General features: G+C 35.6%; 1 protein-coding gene across 6 annotated transcripts in view; it reads left to right on the top strand.

The window, feature by feature from the left end:
- The window catches only part of DMD (dystrophin), a 2,094,983-nt gene that overhangs the window by 1,260,639 nt on the left and 817,342 nt on the right, over positions 1 to 17,002 (top strand). The gene's annotated exons all lie outside the window — the stretch shown is intronic.

The following is a 17,002-nucleotide window of genomic DNA, read 5'->3' as shown; positions in this document are numbered from 1 at the left end:
AGTCACAAAATAGAAAAAGTGTCTCTGATATTTCATAGGGTGAAACTGTAGAAGTTTTTCAAACTAATCAATATGCTCTGTTAGCTGTAAAATACTATAGAAGTTTCAGATGGTATTGTTCTTAGTGTTGTTGTTCTTTTTAAATAGCATTTTTTCCTGGCAAGTCATTTTTTTTATACTTATGCAGACTTTGTTGCCATTTTACTCTTGTTAATGTCCTAAGCCAAAGATAGTGTCACATTCTGTGAGCCAAAACTTCACACATCCTGGCAACTGCAGGCATCTTAAAATTAATGACAAGGGAAAATTAACATGAAGATCTGCTTTCCCTGCCCACTGGCCGTCTGAATGAATAATACTTTTCTTTTTCACCTTCAATATTGGGACCCTGTTGATATACTGTATTTTCAACTGAAGTTAGAGTCCAAAATGCTCATAAAGACCTCCCCATAGTTATAATCCATTCCTGTACTGGTAAGATACCTCAAAGCACCTGGGCATATTGAATATGGAAATCTTATGTGAATACAGAAAGGAAAAAAAATGAGCAGGACATTAGAGCTCTTTATACATGAAAGTCACTAAGTTTCCCCCAGTGTGTTTGGCATTAGAGATCAGTTGAGTGGTCCAATGCTATTCTGTCATCATAGATTTCTTTCAGAACTAGACGTGATTAAGTAAACTCCAAATATTCCTTTGGCAGCTGTTGTTTGTTGGGTTGATGGATGGATATTTGAATCTCCATAGTCAAAAGCCTGTGATGAGAAACTTATTCTGACGATAACAGTAATTCACTGTAATAAGGAAGGCACTTTCAATGGGTTGAATGTTGCCCAAGATAAATGTATATAATCTTCTACAGCAGAGGCTGGGTCAATACAAGCAGGCTCTGGCATTTGGCCTAGTTGTTGTTACCATTACTTTTCTTTATTAAGGACACAAAACAGTTGCCTTGGTGCGGGGCTGAGTTTCCCCTTTTAATGCAATAGTGCAAATGTTTTGCTATTACACAGGAGGAGGAAAGGGATTCAGAATTCCTTATGCTTGTCAGAAACCCATTCACTGGTATTAGGGGTGTGCGCAAACATTTCTGATCCAGTGTGAACATGTAGTGGGGACGGAACAATTTAGTCTGAAGTGTTACTTGAAAAATCAAAACCAAGCATTATTTATTTGAAAAGGAGGCTCAGAAAATCTGGCTGCATCAACATTTGTCATTCTCCTTGTTGGAACAAAAATCCTTAAAAACTGATTATAAGGTGATGGGTATGATGCCATACTACAGGCCTTTGGGGTCATATCCATAGTTAATAAGGACAACAGGTAATCATCACTTGTCATTTGAGACCAGTTTACTACTCCCAGAGAATTCTGCCACTATCTCATATTACAAAATAAAAACTTCCGAGAACATGTGTACAAATCAGTTTTTAGAAGATAATTTTTATCAGCAAGGTCTACTGCCGCTGGGAAAAAAAGAAATGAAAAGGTAAGAACCAGGTGCTCACCCCTTAGGACTCATTTTTATCCTCACAACACCACTATGTGGTAGGTGCTAGTGTTACTATTTTTGAAATTTTACAAATGAATCAAGTGAAGATCAAGTGATTTGTTCAAAGTGCTGTAAGTGATAAATAGGCTGTTTTGTCTTCTAAATCCTACTCCTCTGGACTTTGTATCAAATCAATCACTTACCATTCTGTGATAAAGCACAAATTTCAATTTAGATAACTAATAAATCCTTTGGTCTGATTTTTCTATATAATGGACTGTTTTCGCAAACAAGGCAGTAAATAGCCTGTTTTTTAGAAGTTAATTATTTCAATACATTCCAGGAAATAAGCAGTGGGAGTTACTGCTAAAACATTGTCTTTCAGGTTACTTACCTTTTTTAATGCTATCCTTACCTCTATTCAAAAGAATCATGTTCTTGCATAAGGCAAAAGAAACAAAACAGATTTTTGAGCATAAAGACTGGGATTTCAGTATGGTTATGATCTTGTCACTCTTTCCCAATGACAAGAGAAGATAAGCAAATGCAATGAAGTGCCATGGTCAGTTAAATCTTATCACCAACTAGGGATCTGAGCATTTTTCCTCCAACACTCATGACTACAAATAAAGGTCTTAATTGTTTGGCGAATCATTATGAGCCTTATAAGTGATTAAATAGTGATTTTTGAGAGTGATTTAATAACAAATATTATTTTAAAATGACTTCTACTTATGACACATGGACAGATACTCATATAGGTACATGTTCTTCCCCTTTACATACGTACCTATAGACACTCCATTTCTATCACAGTTAACAGGATTCAAACATTTTGTCTAACCAAGTATTTTTCTCCACGCAAACCTACACATAAAAATACTACACTTTTAGTTCTGCATATATTTAAACTTATTTTTAATATTTACAGACAGACCATATGGTACTTGTGTATGGTGCTCTGTAAAAAAATGCTGCTTTGGTAAACTCTTCTCTTTTTGAGAGAAACAGTAGTAACTTATTACCAAGTGTGTTCTTTCACGTTGTTTCTTCCTCTTATGGTGATCTTCAAAATTAAAAAAAGAGAGAGATTCTTAAAGATTTAGAAAAGGAAATTATTCATACGTCCTTGGTTTTTGTGGTATGCCATGTGGTTTATCGACTTGTGCTGATCCACATTGTGACTGACTTCTACAAGAACACAAATCCTCCCACATTACTGTTGGCCCAGTCATTGCTGCCACTGTTGAGGTAACATCTCAGGTGAGCCTCATTCAGTCTTCTATTTTTACAGACAAAAAGGGGAATGGGCACATTTTAATTATTGAAAGGTGCTAATTTATCCATCTGGATACTTGGTCTGTCCATATAACCTCAGAAATACAAATGTAAAAATAGTTTCCCCCACCCTCCAGTGTATACCTTGCCAGCAAGGGCAACTGAAAGAAATTAGAGCCTGGTTTGTGGTTTTTCATCATGTTAATGCAGGGCTTTTCCATAAAATAAATTACTTTTGAGCATGTTTGTTTGGACAACAAAAAGAGAACATCCAGTTGATTGATAGTGGACAGAATTTTCATTAAGTTGAACAGCAGTAGTACCACAATTGCATCACTCACCTTCCTGTTTCAATGGAAAACAGAAAATTAGATCCAATAAACTCTACACAAATGTTTGCTATGCATATTTTAGCCATTAAATACATTATCAAGAATCATGTCAGCATGACATTATAATATAGTGACTTTACAAAAACATGTAATCTAATCTAGGAATGCTCCAGTCCTCCCTAAATCAGCTTCAGACATACTCAGTGTTGATAGTTCTCATTATTTTGGGATGAAAATTTTTTTTCATAAGAATGATTGCATTTAATTGAATATACAAACACCATCAAAGTAGACAAAATAGGTGTTTAGTAGGAAAACCAGTATGAAATAAGTTTTCTCTCTCAAGAAAAGGAGCTCTAATAATGAAACACTTGGGTTTTTATTTTCATAATAATTTAAGCATGTATGCAATTTGCCCAGTTTTGTGTCTTTTCTACTTTCCCTATGTGTGCATATCTCTGTAATAACAAAGAACACAAGTGAGAAAGGGGTGGCCCTCTGTAGTGGGAAGCTCACTGTGATTTGATGATTATTGCACCCTTGAAACTATCACCACAGTGTATGCCATAAACATATCCATCACCTCCAGCTCCTCATCTTTAACATGGGGATTGTAACATATTTTATGCTTATTTCATGCATGTATATAAGTCTCAAATGAAATAATCATCTGATGGCACTTTATAAAGTATGTAAGAGTAAGATGATCACAATAAGATCATTGTAATAATCCTCTTGGCATAGTATTAATAATATCTTGGCCTGCTGGACACAATCAGATTTTCTGAGACAAATGCCATTCCTGGTTTGAGCAAAGGGTCACAACATGAGAGATGTTGTTGCTGAATCTAGAAAGTATTGCAAATGTCACAGATTGATATTCTTCCTTTTTAAAAAAATAACTTTATTCTCACATTGAGAATGTGGTATTCACTTTAAATGTAGAATACCAAACTAACCTTATTTGTTCATTTCTACTGATTAAAACATCTCAAGTGCTTATGTACAGGTGCAAATCGAGTTTTAGGTTTTATTGATTTATACTCTTCTTTAATTCACAAAGGATTTGAGACAGCATGTAACAAAATTTCAAACTGGAAAATGAAATAATAGAAAAAAAAGATGCAGACTAAAGTTTTATATTAAGGCTAAAGATAAGAAAAAAGAGCACAAATATGGAAAAAAGGATGGTATAGAGTGGGAGTTTTGAGAAAAATGCCTCCCTACCTTTATTAGCCTTTTTTGGGAGATGGCAAAACAAAATGAGAGCTCTTTCCAGCTATTTCCCTAAAGTATATTTGCTGTAGTAATTCTAAGTTGTTCTCCTAAAAAGCAACATATTCAGAGGACATCAAGTAAACTGAACCTATTTAGAATTTTTTAATAACCTTTCTTCCCTGACATTTTCATGGTACACATCGATGTATTCAGAACTAATACGTAGAAAAATACCATTAAAGAAATCTATGAAGTGATGATAGTAGAAGAGCTTAGTATTACTTGAGAAGTGATGAATTACTATTTATGATGTTTGGTAACTTTAACAGTATCTACTTGGACAAATAATGTGGTGAATTATATTTTACAGGGCTGCTATCTTAGTAGCTGAAACAAGATAACCTTACTTAAAAATACTGCATTTGAATAATTCAAATACAGCACCAGGAAAGGTTACATTGTCTATTTTCTTACTCTTAAGTCATAAATCTAGATAAAATATTTTTGAAAGCTAAGATTATATCAATTTATAATCCAAATAAAAATAGCATTTTTTCTGATTAAAAAAAGTATACCTTCTCATTGGAAAAATACATTTCAAATGATGGGGAAAAACATACAAATGACTAATAACCTCATTTCCCAGAGATTGCACTTAAAACTTTTGTGGATATTCATCTAGTCTAATTCTCACATGCATCTTTTTTCAGAACTCTCCCTCCTATGTAGATTCTTTAGTACCTCTGCATCTTATTTCCTTTTATTCCCTTCTTGTATGAATAAGATGTTTTGTCTGGGGGGGGGATTATTTGTTTGTTTGCTATGTAAAAAACAAAGTGGTTTTTGCATCAAAACATGGTCTGTGTTCATCATTAGCCAGAGGCCGTCTAACTTGTTCAGGTGGTAGGAAATTTGACATTGTACTGTTCCCTGTAGAATACAATGAAATCCTTGCATAGTTACTTTATTTTAGGAACTGGGAACAGTTTTATTAACTGAAAAATCATTTTAAGTTGCATAGAGTTGCAAAAGAGATTAACCCACCAAGCCAGGCCCATGTGTCCACCCTAAGAACAAGCTATGGTACAAACACAAATTAGCTGACTCAGTTGTCTTTGTTAACAGGTATTCTTTTGCTCCTCCTCCAGAAATGCTCTTTAGCAGGAAGAGACGGAAACCAGTACAGTGACTTCTTCCCACTTTTGAAAATTGGGACGACATTTGCCCATCTCCAGTGTTAACAAGTCCCTCAAAGACCACTGACAGCAGGGTAGGACCATATTGTGCAGGTTCTCTCATTTCCCTGGGATATAATTGGTCTGGGGCCAGAGATTTTCTCTCATTTGGAGCAGCAAGGTGCTTTTTAAAAATTCCCTCACCTATTTTGGGCTTCATTTCCCTCATACAGTTATGCCTTTTCCAGTCTGATGAACATTCTCCTTGACAGAGCAGACAAGCAGAGGAGCAGAGCAGTTTTGCTCTCTATGTCATCTCTATCCATAATCTTCCCCCTTCTACCCCAATCACTGAACCTGTGTCTCTTGGGTTCTTCTTTCTCCAAGTAGAGGTGAAAAGGCCCTAGATGTGTCTTTTTTTTTTTTTTTTTTTTTTTTTTTTTACATCATCCCAAGTCTCAGTTGTAGGATTGGCTTTTCCTCACTATTTACGCAGTTCTGTATTGTTTTAAAGATTTGCCCTCGGTTTTAGGTCCCTTATTTTATCCCATGTTTATACATTTGTAGACTCTTAGCTCCTTTGAGGATCCACTGTGTTGTGGCATGCATCTTGTTAACAAACCCCCCTTTAAAAAAAAATAGTCATTGGGATCATTTGCTATTAAGTTTTCAAAAATTTATTCTTGAAAGCCCCAAAAGTCTCTTCAGTCATTTTATCTTTCAAAAATTAAGACCATGGGATCACTATGTTATTTTCCCCTTCTCACTTTAATAAACATAACACAGCACACATACACAAACTTTGGTAAAATACAGATGCCACGCTATTTATCTTCTAGATTGTCCAAATTGAACCTATATAACCTGATTAGTCTTCTGAACCTTTTTAAATTCTGTCTTCAAATGACTGAGTTTTGCCAATGAGATGGTCTTAGTTCTTCTCTTGCATAAGAAATATCTAGAGGTACTGTGTGAAGTGAGAGCGAAAGAATTTAAACTTGTACATTTTCATTGTTAACATGGCTAAAATGGTGTTTGAGCAGAGGAAAGTACTTGAAAGTGGCATGTGCTTATTTCTTAATAGAAATAAAATTTATATAAGATGAAACAGATTTATTTGGGAGGGGCGGAAGAGTTGATTCCTACAAAAAATCTGAACCTGTTAAATTTAGTTCATTTCAATCTGTCAGGATATTTTGAGTAGTAGTCAGATTTTGCTCTGTAATTTATTTTCCATGCTCTCTTGCTCTGTGTGACTGTAGCAAGTATGTAAGGAAATATAGAAGGACGCCCCTAGAACTGAGAAACAAATAGATAATGTGTTTAATTTAACTTCAGTCTCTTCTACTCATAAAACCAGTACTTCAATAAAAACATTCCCATCACTTCATGCCATCTTGTAGTCAATGCCTACCCTCATAGGCACCTATTATTTTTATTTCTATCACCATGCTTTACTTTTGTCTATTATTGATTTCATATAAATGGAATCATGCAGTATGTAGTATTTTAATCAACAAAATATTTTTGAGGTTCAGCCATGTAGTGAACTTATCAGTAGTTCATTCCTTCTTATTGCTAGTTAATATTTCATTGTAAAAATATACCATGATTCGGGCACCTGGGTGGCTCACATGGTTAAGCGTCTGATTCTTGATTTCAACTCAGATCATGATCTCAGGGTTGTGAGATCTAGCATCTGGCTCTGTGCTGGGCATGGAGCCTGCTTAAGAAGCTTTCTCTCCTTCTCCATCTGTTCCTCCCTCCTTCTCTTCCCTCCTAAAACACACACATACACACCATGATTTGTATATCTCTTCCATCGGTGGACAATTAAGCCACTTTCAGTTTGGAGATAGTAGGAATAAAGAAGCTATGATTGTTTGAGGGAGAAGTCTTTTTGTGAGTGTTTTCATTTCTTTTGGGAGTGGAATACTTCTAGGTTAAGTGTTTAACTTTGTAAGATATTGCAAAAGCAGTTTTCTAAAGTGGTTGTGTCATTATGTACCCTAACCAGTCATGATGGAGAGCTCCATTTGCTCTCTATTCTCAACAACATTTGATCTTAATGGTTCTTTTCAACTGTGCCATTTTATGGGATACAAAGTGGTATTTTGTCATGGTCTTCATTTGTGTCATTCTGATGACTAACAGAAGTGAACTTCTTTTCATGTATTCATCATTCATGAACAGAGATCATATCTGTTGAAGACAGTGCCCTTCTTATTGGTTGAAAGTAATATAATTTTGAGGTTACTGGTATAACTTGGAAACTGGGAAGGGTAGAGACATTGTCCTACTTGGTTTCTTTTCATTTTCTCTGAAGACTCTAGTACAAAGCATCATTGTGGCTTGGGCAGCAGTGCCTTGATTTTGTAAGAACACTGTTCCATGGCCACAAATACGAAGTGTTGAATATTTTAATGTTCTTTGAGCAGCTGCTTTATAGAGACCCTTCAGAGTCATCAGCACTAATTTGTTGGTTAAAGCCTACTGGGTATTTAAAAATACAGAGATATGACTTAATCATTCTTTTTTACCATACATATTATGCTCACTGATTTGGTCACTAGACTTTTACTGCTTAACCTGGTGGAAGCTCAAAAGATGAAGATAGTGTCCTTGCCCTGAAGAAATTCAAAATCTTTTAATCAAAATAAAGACCTTTAATTTTATAGATACTGTGAAAAAAATTCTAAAGTAGACATAATGGATATGCAGTAGGGTTTGACAGGACATTTTCTGGTTGAAAATTTATTTGTAAGAGACATGGAGTGTTTGGAGTGTCTTCATTTACCCATTTAACAGCCATGTTATATTTTGTAAAGAAGTCAAAATGACTAGAGTTGGTTTTCACTTCTTTTTACAACTATCCCTGATGTTTTAGGGAATCACATGGATAATTCTGGAATTTTTAACAGGAGACATCCTTAAGTCCTCTGGCTCTTTTATTATTAGGTTGCTCTGGTTTGTGTATAGTGCAATAAGGTATAGATTTTTGACATTGTACAAATATGTTAATAATAGAACCCATTCCTTTGCCTGATTTGCCTGGTTTCCAGAGGATATTCTCAGTCAGTAAGATACACAGATGTGTTTTGTTACCTCACCTTCTAGTCAAATTCCATGAAGATGAAGAGCACTACCCTATAACAGATAATGAGTTGGAAAATAAGAAAACCAACCTCAGAAAGTGAGGCTAAAAAAAACCTGTAGTTTGTTTTTAATGCCTGTATAACTTGATGAGAGGGACATAGAAGGCTTAGTGATACCCAACATGTGCTTAGAGGTGGATTGTTAGTTGATGTCTTGGGGGTCTGTAATCTGAGCTAAATACTTAAAATCAATTAATTGATGTTAGACACAGAGATCTGTTTTTATCCCTCTTTATTTTATTTCTGGCCTTTCCATTCCCAAGAGCATGAAGAACAAAACCTTACCTTGATAACTTGTTATTTGTGTTAAGATACAAGACTTTGGTAAAACATAATTATATTTTAATGTCTCTTTTCCATACCAAGGCGCTATATATATTTCAGAATTTTACTTCTGAACCATTCAAGAGTACTATAATATCTTACCTAGTCTAGCACTCAAGTTATTAACAAATATTTCTTGAGCAATTGTTAAGGTAAGCAATGCCCAACACTGTGCCTGGCAATATAAAGAATGAAGAAGACTGTCTTCAGTCAGTATAGTCTTAATTACCATGAGGTTTATATTTCTTTTCCCATCTTCCAAACACAGATAGATGTACACATCCTATTTACCTCCCAAATATCAACTGTCTGCAGCCACTTCTCTATATCTCTACCAATACTTCCCCATCCACATTACCTTTTCCACTCCCTTAACTACAGTAACATCTCCTACTTGGTCTTCCTGTTTTTACTACAGAGCTTCTCCAACCCATTCCTTCTACTGCAGGCAGTAATAACCAGCACATGGCAGAGTGCCTGGCCCATAGGAGGCATTCAGTAAATAGTTGTTTAGTCAATGAATGTCTCGCTTAGTGAAAATACTTTGTAAGCATGGCAAGTACCAATAGGAAACTCCAACTTTTCAAAGCCAATGAGATTTGACTTTTAATCAAATATTTCCAGTCTTAATTTCATTTACAGATCATCTTGCTTTTAAAAAGCAGTTGTTATGTTGCTTTTTTTCATACACTCATTATGCTTTTTATATCCACCAAATGGATTTTGAATAAATATTTGTGTGGCTCCAAATTGGTAAAACCTCTAGAAAGAAGAAGAAATTTTGAAATGATCTATGTCTCCTTTCTTTTTTTTTTTTTTTTTTCTATGTCTCCTTTCAAGTGTTCTGTCTTAGAGTGAGCATTTTCTGGTTGCATGCAACATGTTCCATGACGATATATCTTACATGTTTTTACAACCATCCTAATAATTTGTAATAGAAATTTATTGCTGAAGTTATATGTTCTATTACCAGAATCTCTTATTAAGAGAGCAAGCATGTTCTCTGTATTTAAGAGTCTGGTGGGGGGGGTGTCTTCTTTCTTTCTTTGTTATTTCCTTAAACCCCACCTATGAGTGAAGTCATATGGCATTTGTCTTTCTCTGTCTGACTTATTTAAATTAGCATAGTACCCAATAGATCTACCCATGTTGTTGTAAATGGCAATAGATCATTCCTTTTTTGTGGCTGATTAATATTCCATTGTATGTATGTACTACATCTATATCCCTTTATCTGTGGATGGATACTTGGAAGGGAGGTGAATGGGGGGAATGGGTACAATAGATAGTGGGGATTAATAGTACACTTAATCAAAATGAATGTTGAGTAATTTATACGATTACTGAATTATTGTATTATACACCTGAACCTAATATATAGCACTGTATGTTAATTTCATTTCAGTTAAACAAAAAACAGACAAGAAAAGCATGGTCATAGAAAAGAACCTCCTTTTGATCAGAGAAAAGTCCATTTGTTTTCATAACAAACCTATAAATAGAGAGGAAAAACAACTCTTAATTGTTCCTAGTTAGTTCTCCTGAAGTTCAAATGAATGATTTAGAACTAAGAAAAATTGAATGAATCTGGGAACCTAGAGAGGCCTATCATTGGTTTTTAACTCACTAAAACCTATTAACTTTACAAAGTTGTGTACTTTATAACAACAGGGGTTTTTTTGGGTATTTTTTTGTTTCTTTGTTTGTTTGTTGTTGTTTTTTAAACAAGGACCACTAATTCAGATTCCTTCAGAGAGTAGAATTTATGCCTGGCCCACCCAAACTTACTAAAGTTCTAATGCCAAGTCATGTCTGAGGACAGATTGAACTTGTACTCTTCAGTATCAGAGCCCCAAAGGCAGAGATTTAACGTATATACTTTTTTTCTTCTTTTGGAATTTCTTCTTGAAATTAAGGAATATATATTTTGGGGATTTTCTGCCCAGTGCATTGTTTCATGGAAAAGGAAAAAAAAGCCTGAGATAACCTTTCCAAGCATGTAGTACTTAAAGCACTTTGATGAATCCATTTGGTATACGCATTAACAGCAGTGATAATAATGACTGCATTTATCACTGATGTGGCTGAGATAAACACATCCAAAGGAAATTTCATTGTAATTTGATATTAGGTAAATGTCCCATTAAAATAAATCGCTACTGTACATAATTTTCCTTTAGTTCATTGGCAGGATGTTTGCTTGGGAAAGGAACAGTCTAATTCTAGTTCTAAAAGGAATTCTCATTATTCTTTTATAGCAACCATTATGAGGAGCAGTTAAGAAAGTGTACGTGTACCAACAAGCATATCTGCTGCCATACCACCCAGGAAAAAAGGGTATTAGATAAAATCTAACAAGATTCCCACCCCCTTTCCTGCCTCCAAGTCCTGCAGCAAACTAACAACACACATATGGTTTGGGCATTATTATTCGTGAAGCACAGTAAATGTTTACTGAGATGAAAATAAAATTAGACCAGGAGAAAGAATAGGGGGAAAAAAGGTGCATTTTATTTCGGGTTGATCCTTTGTAAAGACTGTTCTGATTTGATTTGATTTATTTTGCAAATTACTGGTAAAAGACCTGTAGGTCCTCAGATGAAAGTTGAATCTGGGAAACAGTTCAAATTTGGATTCATATTTTATGGTCAAAAGAAGAAAAAATTATTTTAGTATTACTTAATCCTCAGTTGTAAAGTCTAATATAGACATGAATGCTACCAATGAATGATACTAAATGGAAATATCTACACCATGGAGAGGCACTTAGCTCTCCCTGGGCTCTTAAAGGTCCAGTAAAAGAAGGAATATTTAATCTGAGCGTGGCAGGCGAGTTTTGACTTCAACCTGCAAAACTTAGCAGGACCATCAAGTAAGTAGAAGGACATTTAGTTTTACAGGGAGTTGGAGCTAAGGTTGAAGGTGGGGAGCAGCAGGCAAGCAGGCTGCAAACGCAGAGGGGAGAAGAGGCTGCAGAGGCCCTTTAGGCCTACGTTGGTAGGGTAGTGTTTGGAACTTAGCTTGTGGTTAATAGGTAGCCATCATTCTCCATATCCTCATTCTAGGTGCTCGAACTTGGACTTGCTTCTTGCCTCCTACCACTTTCATTCTTTACTCAAAATTTTTCATTTCTCTAGGCCATGTTTCCTTTATTTCCCCTCCTTTTTTTTTCACCTTTTTCTTTTTAGATTTTATTTATTTATTTGGGAAAGAGCATGAACTAGGGCAAGGGGCAGAAGGAGAAGCAGGTTGAGCCAAAGGCAGACACTTAACCCACTGAGCCACCCAGATGCTCCTCAGTCCTTTTTTAGATCCACCATTTTTCTACTCTTGCCTTTCTCTCCCTCTTTTAAATCCTGCATTTCCCAAATTTCAGCCAACTTTCAGTGCTTGTCACTGTCATCATAAGATCCTCTCCACAGGTCACCAGGTCTTCCACCAGGATGGAGTCAGCCAGTCAATGAATGGGCTAGGTTGAAAGTGTCTTGTCGCTGAGCCTGTTGTATGCTTGTCTGTTTTGTCCATTTACATTGCTTCCTTACACATATTCATCATATGATAAAATATGACTACTTTTTGAGGCATATCGAAAACTCTAAAGACAGTTTAACTGCTGAGAATCAACATGAGAAATAGGCTCATTTAATTTATCTTTGAGAAAAAAAACAGAAACTATTTTTGAGACTCTTGCTTGAATTCTAGCCACTAAGAGAAAACAGTGGGAATGATCATAAGCAGGACAGAAAGAGTAGAGCAGTAAAACATAACGCATCATATTTTTATAATATCACAGTAGAGGTTTCTCCAGCAGTTTCACCAGTGTCCATAATGTTCATATGTTTACATATTTTCACATGACCAATGAGTGAATGGAGTCCGTGATTAATCTGTCTCCAAGGAAATCTTTAACAAAATTACAATTAAATCACAGGATTGTATTCTTGATGGAAGTATATCTACTTGTTCAAAGAAGGTTTTTTTTTTCTATTAAGTTTTCCTCAGTCTTGATTTTTTCTCCCAATCTCCGTCTTCCTTTTCTGCCTAGTTTGTGGTATTTAGCCAATTCTTTAACTCCTACTTAGATTACCCAATTTGTCATTGTACAATTTCACATAACTGCTTCTTAGCTTATTCTTTTTCTTTATTGGTCACATTTTATGTTCCATTTATTCTGCTTTGCTTTCATACAGTTTAGAAAAGTTTAGCAAATACACTTTTTTAAAATGTATGTAATGTTTTTGTATAAAACAAACTGGCTGCTTTTGCCTCATAGTCTCTCCTCTGAGAAATGTAGCAGTTCCTTCCTTGCCCATAATTTCTCTTACTTTCCCCTCAATTTGACCAGACCTGAGGGACTTAAATGTATGTGTCATTTTCCATAATTTAGGAACATTTCTCAATTTAAAAAGCATACAAAAAGTTGAGATAATGCAGTAACTATAAAACATATCTCTCCTGCTCACTCGCCCCTTCCAGAGTCTCTTGCCTACTTTTTCTTTAATAGTGAATCTATTTTGTACTCCTTTGTCCCCTTACCTCCAGAGATTCTGATGCAGTCAGCAACGGTGAAATTCTGGGCTTTTAGATTTTGAAAAAGCTCCCTAGGGAAGTCTGATATGGAATCCTTATTAAGAATGATGCTTCATATCAGAATCAAAACACAATAAGCTTTCTAACTGTGATGAATAATCCAATAGATTTAATTATGATTCTCTTTCTGTCAAAAACTAAAACTAGATGTTAATTGCCAGAGAAATAGATTAAGGATGCCTATGACAACAGAACATTAGTATGATATCAAAGCTTGAAAATTTCACTGGTAGTGAATAACTTAGTGCTTAAAATATTTAGAAGCTATGGAATTAAAATTAATTTGTTTTTCCCTGAGTGAATAAAGTTGATTGAGGTTTTACATTTAATTTGTTACATCAAATTTTATCTTCTTCAGGCTCAGAGGCTAACATAAAACACCGCTACAAATTTTTTACTTCCTGTTTTGATCCATTATTTCACTGTCTTATGCTTTATTACTGAAAGCTCTCCTCGAATAGATCATACACTGAAAATACCTCTCCTGATTACAAAATCTTCTCACACAAAAGCAATAGACTATTTAATGAGCTCTTCTTTCACAAAATTAAAAAACCTGAAGGCCCTGGTTTGGGACTCTATATAAATGAGATGTAGATCTAACAATTTTAAATTATTGCTTTATTCTTAGCTGTTCAATTCTGTCTTTTACCTGGGAAGTAGAAATAATAAAACCCTTGTTGATTCTACAATTGGGTTGTAAAAGTTACTATAGCCATCAGCCATGAAGTAAAAGGGCCAAGATCAGAAATACAAAGTAAAGGAGCGGATATAAAAATTCTGAAGCAGCTTTAGTTGATAGCATTATAAAACACCAACAAGAATTCTTTGATTACTTAACAAAGATTCTGTCATCTGACTGCTCAGTGTGGCGACATTCCTAGACCAACAGTATCCGTGTCCCCATGAAGCTTGTTAGAAGTAGAGGAATTTGGACCCTCCGTAGAACCACTGAACCAGAATCAGCAGTCTGGCAAGTTCTCTAGGAGATTCTTGTGCACTTTAGAATTTTTCTTTTTATGTTTCCTTTTTTTTAAAATTTTTTATTTATTTTCAGCATAACAGTATTCATTGTTTTTGCACCACACCCAGTGCTCCATGCAATCCGTGCCCTCTCTAATACCTGCCACCTGGTTCCCCCAAACTCCCACCCCCCACCACTTAAAACCCCTCAGATTGTTTTTCAGAGTCCATAGTCTCTCATGGTTCACCTCCCCTTCCAATTTGAGATGTGGAGCACCTGGGTGGCTCAGTTGTTAAGCATCTGCCTTTGGCTCAGGTCATGATCATAGGGTACTGAGATCGAGCCTCATATCATGCTCCTTACTCAGCAGGAAGCTAAGTGTAATAATAAAATATTACTAATAAGTGTGGATATTGGACACCACTGAAGGACAAATTGGAGGCTTAAGCTTTCCCTTTCACTTTCCTTAATCTTTTCAGCAAGGATTTTCCCATTCCAGTAGTCATGCATAATTGCATGATCCTGCTAGTTTGCAAACCCTGTAGATTCTCCCCTAACAGTGTATTGGGCTTATTTTTTCCTTTCTAGGTGCATTATCAAAAGTCTAGTCTTACTCCAATACCAGTCTCCTGGAATCCTGTTCTAGTGTTTTCCCTGTGTCTCTGTCTTAACATTAGCCTGAACTCTGCCTCAGGATTATCCTAGCTCTGGTAGTCCTATATTTACAACGAAAGTTACTTTCTTTTGCAACCCAGAGCATTGCAAGCTCTGTAATGAAAAGACAAGTCCTCTCTGCTGAGGCCCAAGATCCACCCAGGGCTACCCCTCTCCCTGCACTCCTACTCCCACAGTGACATGGAGCCCAAATACATACTCTTCATCACATCATGGAAATGGCACACCTTAGGCCTTGCCTTCTGCCATTTGCTCGCCACCCCCTCAACCCTCCACATTTCTCAGGTGTACCCATTCTTCATATTTCACATCCCCCCAGAGGCATCTCCTCTTCATCCTTCCACTGAAATCATCCCTCTTTCTGGCGCATCATTGATCTTGCTTTCTCTCTTATATGGAGTACAACAAATTATCCTTCACAGCTGTGTCACACCTCTTCAGCTTGATTATATACTGCCTGAAACCTGGAAAATGGAACTTATTTCTTTGAATCTCTAAGAGGCCCAATGAGAAGTATTAATACTAATGATACTAAGACAACGAGGAAATTGAATGTCTCCCTTCCTCCCCCACTTCCTTTAGTTACACATGCGTGTGTTCCCTCAATAGATAGTTCCTGAAACCTCCCATGAGCCAGATACTGGACTATGCGTTAAGGCCACAATCATGAATGGGACACAATCTCTGACCTCAGTGAACGTACAGTATGATAGGAATATAGACACGTTTGATATGAGTGAATGTTCCATTACTACAGAGTGTCACACACCACCCTGGTGTGAATGGATGATAAAGAGTGAGATTCAAGTAATGGTGCAAAATCAACTAGTTGTGAGGAAATATCACATGTTTACTAGAACATATCTCATGTACATGTAAGAGAGTATGGTGAGGAAGGCTTATGACCAGTTCAATAATGCATAGTTTTATGTTCATTTGAGGCCCTCTGTCCCTGGAATAATGGCCTTGTTACCATTTTTGCTGATTGACTGAGTCTTATAACTGCTAGTTATACTACCGGAAATTCTAGTATTCAAAGTAATGTTACACAAAAGTAGTAAAAAATTTTTTCTTTATTTGGAATAAGAGTCTTAGATTTGACCCAGTGTCAGAAGGCATACATCCTTTCATTTATTTGGCAAGTATGGACTGGCATTTACTGTGTGTATGGTATTGGCTCAAAAGACCGGGAAATATAAGAATATTTGATCATGAGAATCACATCTATCAGGAGAGCGTTCTTTGTAGTGACTTTATCCTATCAGTACATAGGGATTTGGGAGTCCTTTTGATTTAAACATGGTAGGGATCTCAAGTTCTCAGATTGTTTCATTTTCTAAACTCCAGGTTAAGTACTGGATTATTTTAATTGCCTCAAACACTCTGGATGATCTTTTAAAAAAAAAAAAAGTAGAATGCCATTTTTATGTAATGGTAAAAAAGCATTTTTCTTTTTATTTATATTTGGTTGTAATAATCTCTTTTTTAATAACACTCCTTTTCTGATATTCTTAAAATTTCATTCAGGATAGAAAGTGGAAGATATTTAATCTTGACACCATCAATGACTAATAAAAATGTTCTGGTGGCTATAGATTATTTTTTAAATTTATCACTGTACCTCAGGGATTTTTTGATAGGCTTCACCTGAAAGCAATTAATTGTTTTCTGTCGTTTTATAATGCAAAATACCTTGATGGAAACAGAATTTGAAATAAATTTCCTTCTAATACAGCAATGAATTTTTGTCTAAATATCTCGAGGTTTTTTTTTGTTTTGTTTTAATACTGTGACTAACC

This window comes from Mustela erminea, chromosome X (genome assembly GCF_009829155.1).
Source record: "Mustela erminea isolate mMusErm1 chromosome X, mMusErm1.Pri, whole genome shotgun sequence".
NCBI classification, from domain to species: Eukaryota; Metazoa; Chordata; class Mammalia; order Carnivora; family Mustelidae; genus Mustela; species Mustela erminea.
The sequence above is the reverse complement of the archived record's forward strand: the minus strand, read 5'-3'. Positions and strand labels throughout refer to the sequence as shown.